General features: G+C 40.5%; 1 non-coding gene across 1 annotated transcript; it reads left to right on the top strand.

Annotated features, from left to right (window-relative positions):
- The first annotated feature begins 9,211 nt into the window (after positions 1-9,211).
- Positions 9,212-9,480, top strand: LOC148049791 (signal recognition particle RNA). Its single transcript, XR_015695274.1, has one exon.
- The last annotated feature ends 8,390 nt before the right edge of the window (positions 9,481-17,870 follow it).

Here is a 17,870-nt window from a genome sequence, read left to right as displayed (position 1 = left end):
GTATCTAGTAAAATTATGAAATCCAGAGGGAAGCTAGGACTTTAAGCATGTCACAGAATTCCCTTCAAAACTGGGCATTTCCCAAGTATGAGACTTTCCATTTTCAGAATTTCCTTACTAGGAACTTTTCTTCTTCTTCTGCACAATTATGTCTCATTCACAAAGAATGTCTAGACTTTGTGTTTGTTTTTTGCAAGATTTCTCAGAAGTACAATGCCAGGGGTGTCAAACTCGATTTCATTGAGGGCTGCATCAGGGTTGTGTTTGACCTTGAGAGACTGAGATGGGCATGGCCAGGGTGGGCATGGCCAGCTTGAAGTCACTCATGTCGGGGAGCCTGAGCACTCTGCCAGGAAAAATGGGTTGCAAAGCTCCGTTTTAGGCTGCGATGGCCTCCTGCAACCCTCTGCCGGTGAAAACAGAGCTCGGGAGTACTTGCAAGCTCCATTTTTGGTTGCAACAGCCTCCTACAACCCTCCCAAGCTCTGTTTTTGCTGGCAGAGGATTGCAGGAGGCCATCACAGCCGAAAGCAGAGCCGCACTCGGCCACTCCATTTTCACTGGCATAGCCACTGCGGACTGGTCCTTTGCTATTTCCAGGGCAGCTGCGTGGGCCAGATCTAAGCACCCTGTGGGCTCGATCTGGCCTGCGGGCCTTCAGGTATGTAGTATGCCATTACTTGCTTCCTAGGACTGAGAGAGAATGACTTGCCCAAGGTTGCCCAGATGGCTTCATGTCCTAGGTGGAACCAGAACTCAGTTTCTGTTCTGATGCCTTAACCACTACACCTGTAAATTTGGATATTTGAAATCCATCCATTTGGAGACTGCCAAAATATGGGAAGATTAACTCAGAACAGAGCATCTCTCTGTGACTGATGAAGCAGAGAAGATAGTGGCAATTTCTCAACATGGTGCTTACGCCGGGCTAGAAGTTCACGTTTTAATGCCACACGAATATTTTTCTTGCAGGAACTTTTATTCTCGGGTGTCTTGTCTTCATTGTGAGCTTGTCACTCATGATTCCTTTCCCTTCCAATATAACGGGTGGGGAAACATGCATTCCTCTCATCTCTGATCCAATCAATGTTAATTGCAAAGTCTACAGCTTCTCCTTGGAGGAAGGGGTTGATAAAAGGATGAAGGTTATCTTGATTTGTATACATAAATCTCAATAGAGAAAGAAAGTGAAGAGGCAAGAGTATTTTTTTTTATCTCAAGGCAGTCATTAAATAAAGAGGATGGAGAAGGGGAAAATTCTGCAAGTGCTGGCTAATCTCTAAATATGCATCCTGTAGTCTTCACCATGATGTTATTGAACTATGGTCCTCTCTGGAGAGCAAAGTCAGCTCAGCGTGTGCTGACTGTGCTGAAACCTATCATCCTCTCAACCATACTAAACCAACAACGCTCTGTGGCCATTTCTGTTTTAACTGCCAGGCAGAATAGAGCTATACCTTTGCAATTTGTATTTGTTTGCTCATGGGAATATCAATCTTGAGGAAGTCCAAAAGCCTCACAAGGTTATCGTATTTTTCGGAGTATAAGATGCAACTTTTTCGCTCAAAAAAGAGGGCGAAAATCTAGGTGCGTCTTATACACAGAATGCAGCATTTTTGGCCTACTGAAACCCTGCCCACTTTGCAAAAATGGCCATGCATAGCCTTCAGGAGGCTTCTAGAGTGCTCCTGGGGGCTGGGGAGGGCTAAAATGAGTGAAAAATGGGCCATTTTTGCTTGTTTCCTCCCCCAGCCCTCAGGAACACTCTATAAGCCTCCTGAAGGCTATGCATGCTCCCTTTTTTGACAGAAATGGGCCCGTTTTCATGAAAAACAAGCCGTTTTTGGGAGGTCTGCAGAGTGCAAAAACTTTTTTTTTTAAGTTGCCTCTTCAAAATCTTGGTGCATCTTATACTCCGATGCATCTTTTACTCCCCAAAATATGGTAATAGCAATAGCATTAACACTTAGACTTATATACTGCTTCACGGTGCTCTCTAAGCGGTTTACAGAATCAGCATATTGCCCCCCAACAATCTGGGTCCTCATTTTATTGACTTCGGAAGGATGGAAGGCTGAGTCAACCTTGAGCCTGGTGAGATTCGATCAGCCAAACTGCTGATAATCAGCAGTCAGCAGAAGTCGCCTGCACTACTGCATTCTAACCATTGCACCACCACAGGACTTTATATTCCCATTGGTAAACTCTTGGAAAGGATATACCAATTGTAGAAGAAGCAACCAATAATTTGGGAGAGTCCTGCTCAGATGGTGGCTCCCCTGACTTTGCTGAGCTTCCTTAATTTAGACATCTCTTCTATCCCCCAAGTTTAGGGAGATCACCTCTACTTTCATACATGCCAATGGATTTTTCAGCATTGACTCAAGATAAGTGTGCTTAAGGAGAAGGTGGAAGGTGTGGCTAAAAGAGCTCTTGCATAATTGCATCTTGTGCACCAGTTTGTGAGCATTCTACATGAGGAATGGACACTCACATTTTAATCAACCCCAGATTGGACTACTGCAATACCCTGTGCATAGTGTTGCCCTTGAAGAAAAATCAGATGCTTCAGCTCATCCAAATGCTACATGTGCAGAGTGTCAACTCACCAAGCTTTCCCAACCTGACCCTGACACAGAGTTGGTATCAATAGTACATCCCATAGGTCTCAATAGGTTTCTGTGTGCAATGCAAGGTGCAGGTTATCACTTTAACCTAGTATGGGGCCAGGTTATTTGCGTTTTCTAGATCCCATCAATGAAGCAATGTTACTTGGAGATTTCTAGCATGTGTGCTTCCTATGTTATGACTGTATTGTGATATAACCCCCACCTGAAATACAAACAGCCCTGACTCTGCTGGTCTTCCAGAAGATTATGAAGACCTGCCTATTCCCCATGTACTGGAGCCAGATTATTAATGGCATGAATCTCAACATAAGATGTATCTCTTATGTTGTTAATGAGAGGACTTTTTTGAGGTCTTGACTTGGTTTTTTCCCCTGCAATAGGTTATGACTTTGATTTCATCACACAGAATACCTTGGTAGAATTAGGCAAGAAAGGAAGGAAGGAAGGAAGGAAGGAAGGAAGGAAGGAAGGAAGGAAGGAAGGAAGGAAGGAAGGAAGGGAAAGAAAGCTCTGATTTTGGGCATAAATAAGACATTTGAAATATAGAAGAGGACTAGAATATTATTATGTACATCTATGGGCTTCTTCGGGTTCTTTGAATTTTTGGATTCTAGGAGAGGAGAGGGAGAAAGAGAGAGAATGCTCATGGTGGGGATTGTGTTATTGAATTTGGTAGTGGGTGCTTCACACATGGACAGAAGTGACCATGGAAGAGCAGAACATCCAGCAACTGGCATCTTCTGTTGTGTGGCATAATTGGAGACTCTTCCATGTTCTTTTCATGGTGATGAAAAGTGAAGAGCCTGGATTAAATCACTGCCACCACCATTGCTTCCTCTTTGTTCCCACACTCCAGCAGCTTGAGAGAGCAGGCCCTCTACTCCGAGAGCAGTAGCTATTGCCACCCTCATTAGAAGACACCTCATTTATGAGAGGCAACAAAAAATAGACTGAGAAGAGAATAGAATAGAATAACAGAGTTGGAAGGGACCATGGAGGTTTTCTAGTCCTACCCCCTGCTTAGGCAAGAAACCCTACAACACTTCAGACAAATGGTTATCCAACATCTTCTTAAAAACTTCCAATGTTGGAGCATTCACAACTTCTGGAGGCAAGTTGTTCCGCTGATTAATTGTTCTCACTATCCGGAAATTTCTCCTCAGTTCTAAGTTGCTTCTTTCCTTGATTAGTTTCCACCCATTGTTTCTTGTTCTACCCTCAGGTGCTTTGGAGAATAGCTTGACTGACTCTTCTTTGTGGTAGCCCCTGAGATATTAGAACACTGCTATTATGTCTCCCTTAGTCCGTCTTTTCATTAAACTAAACATACCCAGTTCCTGCAACCGTTCTTCATATGTTTTAGCCTCCAGTCCCCTAATCATCTTTGTTGCCCTTCTCTGCACTCTTTCTAGAGTCTCAGCATCTTTTCTACATCGTGGTGACCAAAACTGAATGCAGTATTCCAAGTGTGGCCTTACCAAGGCATTATAAAGTGGTATTAACACTTCACATGATGATCTTGATTCTATCCCTCTGTTTATGCAGCCTAGAACTGTGCTGGCTTTTTTGGCAGCTGCTGCACACTGCTGGCTCATATTTAAATGGTTGTCCACTAGGATTCCAAGATCCCTCTCACAGTTACTACTATTGAGCAAGGTACCACATATACTGTACCTATGCAATAAGTTGACATACTTTCCTCTTGCTTTAAGTTTGGGGGTAAGCACATCAGCAGGGTTATATAGATGAGCCCTAAGAGATGATCACTCAGAATTCAATAGGGGTTACTCTTCATAAATAAGTTAAAAGGTAAGTTATAAAATTCAAGTTAATTCTCATATGCTTAGAATTTGTTCATACATTAAACCCTGAATCGGGCTCCCCTAAATTGCCAACCACAAACTCCCCATTCCAATTTTTAGCTTAAGTGAGTATACTGTGTGAACTTGTTTTAGAAGAAACAGATATAATTAGATTTCATGTGGGGCTGTTTTGTGTGAGGAAACTTGACAATCAATCCAATTCTTATTACAGCCCTAATTTGCTAAGAGGGTTGGCCCTCAGGAGGCCATTTCTGATGACATGGAACGATGAGGCCAGCACTTTGTACTTCAATGCATGCAGAGAACAAATCTGTGTAAGCTGCAGACTCAGGGAAAGAAGTTCTCTCTTGTGACTTGAAGAGTGAACTGATATGATGGACGAGATGCTACTTGAAATATGCTCAGCAAGGTAAAACTAATGGAGTAGGCCTGAACTGGCCTACCAAAAGAGAAACTAAGAGGAATGCGATGGTTCTCTGGAATGTACAAATCACTGTTCCCCAAAAATAAGATCTCTTTCAAAGATGGACCTTGACAGAATATTATTTTCAGGAGTACAAATGTGACTGCAGCTGCTGCTCCCCAACATCTGTTCTTGAAGTATTGATCTATTCTCCCCTTTCTTCCAATCTTCATCTTAGTCCAAGGGATTTATACATTTCACTAAGCCAAGAAGTAGTTGAGGGCTCATGGTTTGCAATGTTACCGGAGTATAGCCCATGTTGGTTTGAACTTTGTGAAGCAAGCAAACAAATTACTTGGGATATAGCATAATTCACGGACGTTGAACTAAAATTCTAAGCAACCACAATCAGCATAACCTGAATGGTGCTGGGAGATATAGTTCATTAAAATATGGAGTTTTGTGGTTTATTCTGCCAGTTTAGTGGGGATGGTTTCTAGATTAGAGTATTGTTTTCTACCTGATAATACTATGCTAAAGAATACTCAGTCACCAAAACTGACAGAAATTAAAAGACGCTTGCCCCTGGGGAGGAAAGCTATGGCAAATCTAGACAGCATACTAAAAGCAGAAACATCACCCTGCCAACAAAAGTGGGTATAGTCAAGGCTATGGTTTTCCCAATTGCAATGTATGGCTGTGAAAGTTGGACCATAAGAAAGGCTGAGCACCAGAGAATTGAGGCATTTGAACTATGGTGCTGGAGAAGACTCCTGCAAATCCCTTGGACTGCAAGGCCATCAAATCAGTCAGTCCTAGAGGCGATTAACCCTGACTGTTCTTTAGAAGGCCAGATCCTGAAGAGGAAACTCAAATACTTTGGCCACCTAATGAGAAGGAAGGACTCATTGGAGGAGAGCCTAATGTTGGAAAAGATTGAGGGCAATAGAAGAAGGGGACGACAGAGAATGAGGTGGCTGGATGGAGTCAACGAAGCAGTGGGCGTGAGCTTAAATGGACTCCAGAGGATGGTAGAGGACAGGAAGGCCTGGAGGAATGTTGTTCATGGGGTCACAATGGGTCAGACACAACTTTGCAACTAACAACAACAAAACTGGCAGAGGGAATTATTATATATAAACATGCAGTGAACTCCACCCTCACTTGACATGATGATGTTACCCACTTGGGTAATGAAATATCTGCAAGCAAACATCCAAAGCTGATGACTTGAATTCAGTGTTAGGAGACAAATGCACAGGAGTATGTGTGTCCACATTTTTCCATCTCTGTAGCTGACTGTGAATTCCTTGTAGCTTGTTCTTGAATTTTTTGTTGGAAGGCCAGCTCCAACAACACTGTCCTCATCTCATCCTCATAGCATTGATGAAACAGCTTTAAATAACCAATAAGAATCATGCAAAAATGAATTTTGCACGATTGCATGAAAATTAATTTTATGCAGCTTTGAAAATACGAAACCAACTGAATCCCTTAAAACAAAGAAAGAAATATTGGCATTTGGGGAGGGGGGAGGAACCATTAAGGATAACAAAATGAAGTGCAAAGAAATGACTACTTAGATGCCTGAGATAGAAAAACAAAACAAATGTAAACAAATGGAAAATATGATAGTAACACAAAAAAATACAAAATATAAAACTAAGAAGGTGAAATGGAATGTATAATGGATTCGTGTTCAAGCATCTATTCATTTTTTTATCATGAAAGATGAAAGAAAAGAGACAACATCCAACTACTTGTTTGCCTATTGAAGTTGTTAACAAAAACAATTGCTAATAACATCAACAAACACCTGTTTTACAAGTAAAATATTTTATTTGTAAAAATAAGAAATGTGTTTTCAATACTTCTGGAGGTAGAAAACTTTGCAAAACAATATTTTTAAAAAACATCTGTAAAAAGTTTTTTTTAAAAAGCCTTTACATGGTATTGACTTAAAAACTGAAACACAGTCCAATTTGAAAAATGTTTGGAAATTATTTGAATTAATTGGAAAATTAAAAGTTTTAAAATAACTAAAATGAATTGGATGGCAAACATAAATGTGGAAAAATCTAAATCAGAAGAGTTGGCTTTTTTCAAGGAGACACTGTCTCTATTCCTTTTTAATAGGACTGATTCTACTGATCATAATTTTGAATGGTTCTGAATTATCCAAGCAAGTGACAAAAATTGCCCATTGGTTCTACAAGAATGATTTGAAATCATATGCAAAATCATCTAGAGAAACGAAGTCTTTTTAAAATACACTTTAACTTGTCTTTAGTGATGACATCAAAATGGAATTTGCAGGGAGGGAGGGAAGGAAGGAGGGAAGGAAGGAGAGAAGGAGAGAAGAAAGGAGGGAAGGAGGGAGGGAAGGAAGAAGTAGGATTGTTGTAAAATAAGATGGGTGTATGGGATGGTAAGAAAGCAAGCTCAATTATATTGTCAATTGTAGGGGAGAAAAATTGTTATAAATACATATTAACAACAGTTATGAGATTATATAATTGTGAATGTATATATGAGAAATAAAATTTTTAAAGCAACAACAACAACAAAAACAACAAAATGGAATTTGGACTGTAAAAGTGTGCAACACTGAAAACTAAAAAAGAAAAAGAAAGCATGGATACTCAGTTGGAGTCAAACCAAAATCAATTCCATTGGAGTGCATTGACAGTGGAGGATCTATCTATTTATTTATGCATTCACTCATTTGTTCATTAAATATAAAAGCTGTAGGATATAGCCAGGCTGAGCCCGAGGGTGGGTTTAAACAGATCATCCATTTGGAGTTGTTCCACTCACATAAGGGACACAAGTCCAGCCCCCTCCCCCTTGAATTCCATTGACTCTTATCTAGCACCAATTTCCCTTGACTGTTAGTGGATCAGATTCTTGTGTATAGGTAGCATGTAACAAATTTGAAATGCTTTGAACTAAACTTCAGTTCCTGGTTACTTGCACCTGACAAAGCAACTTCAGAATGATAGTCCTCATTCATTTGGCAATCATTCAAAGTTACAATGGCACTGAAAAAAGAGTTGTACAACTGGTCCTCACGACCATTACAATATTCCCACAATCATGTAATCAAAATTCAGGTGCCTGTCAACTGACATGTATTTATTGCAGTTTCCTGGGGTCATGTAATCGCCACAAAGAGTAACTTTGAATAGTGAGATGAGGGCCATATAAATTTAAACAATCAATCAATCAATCATCAATAAAATGTGATTGTCACTCGTAACTTTCCCAGTCGGCTTCCGACAAGCAAAGTCAATTCGGACAGCTAAATTTGTGTAATGACTGCATCACTGATTTAGCAATTGCAGCAATTTGCTTAATAACCATGGCAAAAAAAAAAAATCATAAAATCATGTGCAACTCATTTAACAACCGTTTTGAGTAGCAATGGAAATTCTGGTCCCAATATTGGTCCTAAGTAAAGGACCACCTGGACTAAGCATTGCACAAAGCTAATAACAAATACACAGGGAGTATTTGTTTCTACCAGAAAGGCCTGGTAGAAGAGGCAGGTTTTTAAAGACTTCTGGAACTTTGTCAGAATGGGATCTAAATGGATTTTGGAGTGGGCATCATTCTATAGGAGAGATGCTGCAACAGAGAAGACAGTCTTTCTGCATCCTGATAGAAATCACTGTTTGATTGAGAGGACCAAAAGCACACCAATTGTTCCTGGATCTTATCAGGCAGTTACAAGTTACAGTATTCAGGTGCTTTAGCAGCAATCAATACCTTGCCTGCCCAAATGAAAGGAAAGTCAGCTCCAAATATATAAAAAAAGAGTTAGAAAAAAGAAATAAATAACATCAGTATTATGGCAATACAATCAAAGCCATTTGTACCTTGGCTGTCTCTTCATAACAGAGCCAGAACTGGTGACTAGTTACAAGGTAAACATGATGCTTTTGATTTCAAGACCTGCAAATTTATGACAGTACAGTGTGCCTTGTATCCTAAAAGTGACACAGATCATTTGTATTTAGCAAGAACAATTGAGGGCTGTGATTTGTGGCAAGTGAAGCAAGCAGTGAAGGGTGAAATCAGAGGATTAAATGATTAGATAAAAGAAGGAAAGAGGAAATGCTAACAAACGACTGCAAGGAAAATGTTTTGAATAGGATAGAGGTGGCATATAAAAGCCAACAGTTGCAACAGCAAAAGGAAAATTGGAAAGAGAAACAACTTTGTGGCAAAAACTTGAAAGAAATTGAAAGCAGGGTGAACAGTAACAAAACATGGTAATAGATTCAGATTGGATTCATCAAGAAGGAAACAAAAATTTGCAGGAGAAGAATAAGCAGAAGAATAAGGTGGTGCGAGCCTATAATCCATAACTCCTGGAGGCTGAGGCTGGTGGATCGCTTGAGTTCGGGAGTTCTGGGCTGCAGTGGGCTATGCCAATCGGATGTCCGCACTAAGTTCGGCATCAATATGGTGATCCCTGGGGAGTCGAGGGCCACCAGGTTGCCTAAGGAGGGGTGAACCAGCCCAGGTCGGAGATGGAGCAGGTCAAAACTCCCGTGCTGATCAGTAGTGGGATAGCACCTATGAATAGCCATTGCAGCAAAGCCTGAGGCCGTATTCTTTTAAATGGAAAGGGTAGTAAATCTAGATTATGCAAAGAGAAAGATATGACTGTTCACCTCCTAATAAGCAGTTTCAGCAAAAGTCCTCATCATATGAGAGAACTGGTATTTTGGAATTTATGCACAAAGTAGAGACATGGTGTCTAAAAGTAGCAATAGCATTTATTTATACTGCTTCACAGTGCTTTACAGCACTCTGTAAGTGGATCAGTGGTGGGTTTCCAATTTTTTTACTACTGTTTTGCTTGTGTGCATGTGTGCACGCTCCTGCGCATGTGTAGAAGCAGGTGGGTGGAGCCTCCCATTGCTGCCACTACCAGTTCACCCAATCCAGGCCGAACTGGGAGCAACCCACCTCTGAAGTGGATTACAGAGTCAGCACATTGCCCCCAACAATCTGCATCCTTATTTTACTGACCTCGGAAGGATGGAAGGCTTAGTCAATCTTCAGGCAGTCAGGATTGAACACCTGGCAGTGGGAATGCAGTGTTAGCCTGCAATACTGCATTCTAACCACTGCTGCTAGGAAAGTTTTACGGGTTGACAACTGCGCCACTACATCTTACAACGATAAGACTTTAAGGATCTGAAGGACCAGGTTAGGGAAAAACCATTAAAGTGAAAATCTCTATGGTTGTTAAGACTTGACACCAATTTGACAGCTCATAACCAATCAATCAATTACATTGGAGAAAACACTCCAGAATGAGCAAATGAAAAAGTTATGGCATTCCTGAATTCAAAATATTGGGATTTAATCACTGAGCTAAACATTATAGAATAATACAGCAAAACTTTTTACCACAGTTTTTTGAGCAATAAGAAGTATAAAAGTATATTTAGTAGAAGATATAATTATTCAATCTTAAATTTAGTTTATTTTATAAAGCTTTGATTGGAACTGCATACATATTACAGAGGTATTTGGACAATTAGGTTTTTGGATTATTTCCATCCTTGCAAACCAGCTTTGCTTCTACCATAGACCAGTTCATATTTTCCCTCTTGTTTGTCAAACTTTATCTCTCTCTCCATCCAAATATGATGTCTTTGTTCTTCTTCCTTTCGACTCACTCCCTTTTTCTTTGTATTGTATTTTTGTTTTGCAATTCATTCTCTCTATATGCCAAACCATCTTAATGCAGTTCCTTAGGCAAGAAAATACACAAGTTTAGAATAAGGTAGTGAAGTGTGGAACCTTTTCTCACCATTGAATTTCATTTTGTTGGATATAGCCTAGTGTTCAGGTCTGTTGAGATCCTTCTGTATATTGAACCTATCTTTTGGACTGTTGCCTATTCCTGCCAGCTTGGTGTTGTCTGCAAATATGATGAGTTCCCCTTCTATCACTTTATCTAAAATTTCTAAATCATTTGTGAAGATATTGACGAGCTAAATGATAAACATGATATGGTTTATCTCAGTGTGGTCCACAAAGAAGAAGGAGTCAACCTATTCTCCAAAGCACCTGAATGCAGAACAAGAAGCAATGAATGGAAACTAATGAAGGAGAGAAGCAACCTAGAACTAAGGAGAAATTCCCTGACAGTGAGAACAATTAATCATTGTTCTCACTGTCAGGGAATTTCTCCTTAGTTCTAGGTTCCTTCTCTCCTTCATTAGTTTCCATTCACTTGCCTCCAGAAGTTGTGAATGCTCCAACACTAGATGTTTTCAAGAAAAGATTGGACAACCATTTGTCTGAAGTGATATAGGGTTTTCTGCCTAAGCAAGAGACTGGACAAGAAGTTCACCAAGCTCCCTTCCTCCTCTGTTATTCTATTACTTCTTTCCCATCTGGGTTGTTTCCACTCCAATGATATTGTATATGTTTATTTCACACTAGCTGATAACCTGGCTAGAGAGTTACCAGAGGGAGTCCCCTTGTGGAGTACTGTGAAGCTGTTACTATGGCAACTCCACTGCACTGTACAGTAGAATCCATTTTACAGCAGTACAGTGGAAGCCATTTTAAGGCACAACAGGCTGTATCTTAACAGAACACATACCTTGAGAGGCCTCTTACCCCCACAGTATTTTTTTTCCAGAGGGTAAGTCATCTATGTATCAAGTTTGGTTGAAATTGCTCAAGGCGTTCCAGAGTTATGCTGGAACGTACACACAGACACATAGCCATTTTATAGATAGATAGATAGATAGATAGATAGATAGATAGATAGATAGATAGATAGATAGACAGACAGACAGACAGACAGACAGACAGACAGACAGACATGTAGTTATATAGATATAGATATAGGTTATAGGTTATAGGTGATAGGTGGTAGGTGATAGGTGATATGTGATAGGTGATAGGTGATAGGTTATAGGTTATAGGTGATAGGTTATAGGTTATAGATTGATAGATAGATGAGAGAGAGAGAGGAGAGGAGAGAGAGAGGGAGAGATTATTATTTTAATTTGGAAAATGCTCAGACAAGGTATGAGAAAAAGGGTGGATAAACCAACTAAAACAAATATAGATCCCCAAATATCCTGCTATGCCCTGATGGTGAGTTGTTACCTTCTGTGTGATAACAGACTGAAGAGGGATGACAACAATGGCAGAGGAGAAAACCAGTCAGCATACCTATAATAACTGACACACTCACAAAGTAGGACAATGCCATTTGGCAATGGGGACAGAAAATTTGCTGCTGATGTATTGTTTTGTGCTGACTCAAGGATGAATAGATAGCACTTGAACTCCAATAAGGAAAGGTCTCCATTTCTTCACATCAGCCTTCTTCCTGCAAGGAAAATTATTTCTTCCTTCTTCTTTACCATGAAAACAACAAACTGAGAAAGAGAGGCTTTTTATCATAGTATGTAACTTGCTTTATAAACTTTAGGTATTTCTTTGGATTATAAGCACACCTGTCCCCAGATACTTTTAAAGGATTTTATTCTACTTGTACACATATTTTCTGCTAAATATGAAGGCACTGGAGAATTCCACCCAGTTGTATCAATGCCTTTTCTTCCCCCTACAGATCTGGCCTCTTTGTGACATATGCTGCCTCTGCTATTGTCCTTTAATTAAAACAAGAGGATTTTATTTTCTGATGAATGTGGGGAAAATACCCTGGACTGATGTAGGAATTTATTCCTTTGCAAATGCTGAGGCATTATAAGCCTGAATTGGCATCAGTTCAACACCACAAACAGAAGTTGTTGTTCTTGTATTTTTTTTTTTTAAAAAAAAGATGGACAACATTGCATTGGGATTTTTTTTTATTATTTTGGGGTTGTTTTTTTTTCTGCCAATGCAAATTATTTCAGTAGATTTGGGAAGGTGGGGAAAACAGGCTAATAAAACTTTAACAGTTGTAACAGGGAAAAAATGGGAGCAAATTAAAATAGATGAGGCATCATAAAAAGATGTCAATTAGCCCCTCTAGGAAAAGAAAATCATTAGAACCACCAGGGTCCAAGCATAATGGTGGGTAAGGGAATGAGAACAAGCTAGATGCAGAGAGCAATAAATCCATTTAATATCACAGCCAACAGTTTGGAAAACAGAAGGAAGAATGGGAAGGGGAAATAATACAAGTTATTCCAACACCCACTGATCTTGTTGGAGAGACACCAAAGATGTGCAATTTCCATGTGAAGTCTTTCTCATGAATCCAAATTGATAGGTTACCTCTCTCTCCATACTGTGTGAGTTGTTGGAAGGATTGGCTTGCAAGAGGAGAGGAGAGGAGGACAGGGAAGGGGAGGGAAGAGGATGGGAGGGGAGAGGAGAGGGAGGGGAGAGGAGAGGAGAGGGAGGGGAGAGGAGAGAAGAGAAGAGAAGAGAAGAGAAGAGAAGAGAAGAGAAGAGAAGAGAAGAGAAGAGAAGAGAAGAGAAGAGAAGGCTAATAGGAGGAACAACTGTGCAATTTGTTGGAAGGATTAGCTTGCAAGAGATGAGGAGAGGAGAAGAGAGAAGAGAAAGGGAAGGGAGGGAAGTGGAGGGGAGAGGGAATGGAGGGGAGAGGAGAGAAAGGGAGAGAAGGGGAGGGGTGAGGAGAGAAGGGAAGAGGAAGGGAGGGGAGAGGAGAGGAGAGAAGAGAAGGTTAATAGGAGGAAAAGGAATAGAATAAGAAACTGGGTTCTTGTAGTATTTTTGAGTGTAAGATCAGGAGTGAGGCCACATTGCCCTGTAATCTCATCCGGATATTGCCAGTCATGAATGCAATAAACGAGGGAAGTTAGAAGTTAACAGGTTATCATATTGTGCCTCCTACAGCCAACTATACTAAAGAAGCCTTCTGTTGAACTGGATTATCGATCTACTCAGCTTCATAATGTCATAATTGTATAACTAATGGGAGGAGAAAGGAGTATTATGCATGTTTGCTGCCTTACTTATAAAGTAATAAAGGAAGATAAAATTCCATTAAATACATCTTCCCCTGTGCTGTACTATATCTCCATATGCAGATTCACTTCAATCATTCAAATAAATGCAGGCAGGGCAAGACTATTCTCTCCCTATATTTGGTTCTATGCCTTGAATGGGAAAACTGGTCTTCACAGACTGTACTCTAATGTGGGAATTAGCAATAGCAATAGCAGTTAGACTTATATACCGCTTCATAGGGCTTTCAGCCCTCTCTAAGCGGTTTACAGAGTCAGCATATTGCCCCCACAGTCTGGGTCCTCATTTCACCCACCTCGGAAGGATGGAAGGCTGAGTCAACCTTGAGCCGGTGAGATTTGAACCGCTGAACTGCAGATAGCAGTCAGCTGAAGTGGCCTGCAGTACTGCACTCTAACCACTGCGCCACCTCGGCTCTTAAAGTAAATGGCTTTATTTCAGAGATAATCCATCTTGCTTGCCTTCTCAGTATTTTTATTTATTTATTTATGAGTTCTCACTGTCTATGGGACTCTGGAACTTTACAGATAAAAGCCATAAACCCATATAAAAAATAATACAATTCTAAACAGAATTCCAAACTGTTGAAAGTGAATTAAAAGATGGACACAGCACCCTCCAGCCACTGGCCACCAGGGGTGGGTTGCTGCCGGCATTGCTGCCCGTTCGTTTTGCGCATGCTTTGTCAGTTGTGCATTGCTCGCACATGCGCAGTAGATTGTAAATTGTTCTGTGCATGCGCAGAACATGAAAAAAAATGCTAAAAAGCATTCCTCAGTGACCGGGGAACTGGTTCGGGGATGTGGCAAGTCTGGGTCACTGCTGGTTCTAGGCCGAAATACTACTACTGGTTCACTCAAACTATTGCGAACCAGTAGTAACCCACCTCTACCAGACACCCTGTAAGAAATGATGCCCATGAAAGAGAAAATGGTGTGCTGGACTGTAGTGAAGCAACAGTTTCCCAGGAAGGAAGGAGAACATTCCAGAAAGGGGACCACACAAGGGACAGCACAGCCTAGAGCTGGATAGGAGGAAGAGAGTAAGGAAAGTCACTCCCCAGAATCTTCCAGAGTATATCCATTAGAATGATAGTAGCAATGGTTTAGTCTGGCAAGAATCTGCCTATAATGTGTAAGCAAAAAAGAACTGAACTCAGGCTGAATTGCTCTTTATCATCTTTAGGATTAGCCTGACACACATTCAATCCCCACGCCAGTTGTTAAGAGTCAGATTCTCATGATCTCCTGGAAGCTCTGAGGGCAGGTTGTTCCATAGAGCTGGGGAAACAGCAGAAAGGGTTCTCTTTCTAGCCCCCTCCAGTGATCTAGAAATACTTTATATCTGGAGCAGGATAGATAGGAGTTTCACAGTCCATGGTGCAATGGTACATCAATTCTTACTAGGCAAAAATCAGTTTAAGAATTCTGAGCAAAAAATAACTATTTTCATCCACCATTTCTAGATGATGACAGTAAGAATTGAACGTTAATTAATTGTTGCTCAGTGTTGTAGGGAAGAGAAGAAATGGATTGTTTATTATGTTCTCTGGTTGGCAGAATGGAGATGATGCAGTCAGTTATTGAAATTATCACGGGAGTGTTGTTATAAGAGTGAGCTCCAATGAAGAGCACTACAGAGGCAGATCAGAGATGTGTTGTTTGGAGGCAGCAGATGTTGGGCCACTGGCTGCAATGAAGTGACCTTTTGGGTGGGATCTAGAGTGGGTCTTTTGTACCAAGAGTTGAATAAGTCATGAAGTAACTGAGGTTAGAATGTTGGGTAGCAGAGATGGGGATCAAGAGACACTAGATTATTGGCTCATGCCCCAATCTTTTGTACTTGTGTCTGAGTCTTTCTCAATTAAAATAACTCTGGATGATCTTCATTCTTCCTTCAGCAACAGGAAATGATTAATAGCAATAGCAATAGCAGTTAGACTTATATACCGCTTCATAGGGCTTTCAGCCCTCTCTAAGCGGTTTACAGAGTCAGCATATCGCCCCCACAGTCTGGGTCCTCATTTCACCCACCTCGGAAGGATGGAAGGCTGAGTCAACCTTGAGCCGGTGAGATTAAAACCGCTGAACTGCAGATAACAGTCAGCTGAAGTGGCCTGCAGTACTGCACCCTAAACACTGCGCCACCTCGGTTCTATTAAGGGACTGGTTGTCTCATTGTTAAATCTGGAACTTCCCCTAGATTGGGATAGGGATGGGGGTTTGGGAGGTGGAAAAAGAGTTGTACTATCAGCTATTTCTGATAGTTCAAAGCAGTTTATAGAGTCAGCTTATTGTCCCCAACAATTTGGGTCCTCATTTTACTCACCTCGGAAGGATGGAAAGCTAAATCAACTTTGAGCCTGGTGAGATTTGAACTGACAAACTGCAGGCAGCTGGCAGCAGAAGGAGGCTGCAATACTGTATTCTAACCACTGCACCACTGAAGCTCATGCCAGCAAGTAAGTTGTACATTGTATATTTATATATTGGAGGAGCATGACTGAGAAATCAAAACCGTCATCAAAAAAGCACAACAAAGAATCTTCTTTCTGCGCCAACTCAGAAAGCTCAAACTGCCCAAAGAGCTGCTGATTCAGTTCTACAGAGGAATTATTGAGTCTGTCATCTGAACCTTTATAACTGTCTGGTTTGGCTCTGCAACCAAACAAGACAAACACAGACTTCAACGGATAATTAGAACTTCAGAAAAAACAATTGCTACCAATCTGCCTTCCGTTGAGGACCTGTATACTGCACGAGTCAAAAAGAGGGCTGTGAAAATATCTACAGGCCCCTCACATTTTGGACATGACGCTATAGGGCTTTGCACACCAGAACAACTAGACACAAGGACAGTTTTTTTCCTGAATTCCATCACTCTTCTTAACAACTAATTCCCACAACACTGTTAATAATTTAATAAGAATGTATTACTGTTATTCTTCTCCTCCTTTCTAGTATCTATCTCTCCCCACCTCGGACTATAACCATGTTGCTTGTATCTTTCAATTTATATTGTTCTTATTTCTTTCCTAGTGTGATTTGATAGCTGATTAGTAACCTTGACTATCACTAAATGTTGTATCTTTTTATTCTTGATGAATGTATTTTATTCTCCTTATGTACACTGAGAACAAAGACAAATTCCTTGTCAGCCAATAATGAATTATATTCTATTCTCACTGTAACCAGGGAGTCCTACTGCTGTTAGCTGTCTGGGAGCAGGAAGAAGTCTGGGAATGCTATGATTTACTATTAGACTGTATTATGCATTTTGTAGTTGAGTAGAGTGTGAGGTTAGGGTGACCCATGGTTGGAAGGGGAACGATGTGATTTGGAGTGATCTAAAATCAAGCGAGGGGAATGAAGGCAAGTAATTCCTATCATATCTGCCCATCACCACCCTAATATTATTCTTGCCCACAGGAAAGATGCTATTAATGACTGAGACCAATTCTGACTTCTAGACAAAATAGTTACGTTCTATTAGATGGGCAGATTTGATTCTGAGAAGGTGCTGTGGATCCCACTGCTGCACTGTATCATTTCCAGCAGGAGTTAAGTTCTCTAAGCCTTCAATCAATGAAAGGTACTTTACATTGAGGAGCATTAAACTGATCTTATTCAGATTTAGACCCTTGAGTAAATCTAGCCCAGAATTGTCAGCACTGATGGGGATACCAAGAATAGAATTGAGACTGTCACTGAGTTGCTGATCCTTTGATCAGGCCTTATAATCCACTAATCCATTAAGGGATAACCACCCAGAGATAAAAGAGTGACATGCAGAATGTTATTTTAGGTAATTCACCTAGTGACTTGTTAACAGAGTAAATGATTATTGAGTTATCTTTTATCCAATGATGTCAAATATATGGCCTTAAAACAAGTATCTAATGAGGAGAGGAGTAGAGAGTTATAGGAACTAAAGGCAACAAAATGTATGATTTTTAATCAACAGTGTCACAAGCAGGATGGTGCATTTCCCCCCAATTACCTGATTTGAAATATTTCAAGTTTAGCA

Source organism: Thamnophis sirtalis, unplaced genomic scaffold (assembly GCF_051295495.1).
Source record: "Thamnophis sirtalis isolate CommonGarterSnake01/CBP01778 unplaced genomic scaffold, rThaSir2_p1.2 scaffold_1, whole genome shotgun sequence".
In the NCBI taxonomy this organism is placed as follows: Eukaryota; Metazoa; Chordata; class Lepidosauria; order Squamata; family Natricidae; genus Thamnophis; species Thamnophis sirtalis.
This window is presented reverse-complemented; position numbering and strand designations above follow the sequence as displayed.